Genomic DNA, 841 nt, shown 5'->3' on the forward strand with positions numbered 1-841 from the left:
ATGATCTTCAAGCTCTTATAATCACAAGTTGTCCTCATCAAAACTAAACACAAAGTAAGAAAGCTTTCCAAAGTGCTATCTTGACATGCGCACTCTCAATCTCCCCCTTTTTGATGATGACAAAACACTACACCAATTGTTTGATGGATTAGCTTGAAGATTGTATTGGCAATGATTGATATGATGCGCTAATAAATATTTCGGAAGCAGTTATTACGATCAACCTGCACAATCAAACAACAACAAAACAACCTTTCTCCCCCTTTTGACATTATCAAAAAGATAACCCAGGTCAAAAGTAGGCAGAGATATGTAGTTAAACATAAAACAAAGTTAATGAATTAATTTTGGGGCGCTTGTTTAGACAATAAAATAACTAAGAGGTAAAGAGAAGGACATACAAGATTTACCATATCAATTAGCATGATAAGAAATGTAGTGCAATAACTAGCTTAATTTATGCACCATAAACATCTCATATGATCAAGAACCATTCACACAACCAAATAAGCTATTTTGACATAATTAAGCACAAAAATAATAACATAGCATAAAGAGTAAAAGTATTCAGCAACCATTACAAAACCATAATATGTCAAGCAGAGACAAATAAAGAGGCCCAAATAAGTCTCGAAGTAGTAACAACAACTGAGTCCATAAAGTGCAATAACGAAGAAATAAACCTAAGGGTAAGATGTCCTAGGTCTAAAGTCTTCTAAACTATGGTTGAGGTGGAGGAGGATCAATCTCATCATCAGGAATAACAATGTTCTGGTCACCCCTGATCAACATAGACAACTTCTGAAATTCAGAACAAAACAATGCATTCTGAGCTTCAGCA

Source organism: Lupinus angustifolius, unplaced genomic scaffold (genome assembly GCF_001865875.1).
Source record: "Lupinus angustifolius cultivar Tanjil unplaced genomic scaffold, LupAngTanjil_v1.0 Scaffold_416, whole genome shotgun sequence".
Classification (NCBI taxonomy): Eukaryota; Viridiplantae; Streptophyta; class Magnoliopsida; order Fabales; family Fabaceae; genus Lupinus; species Lupinus angustifolius.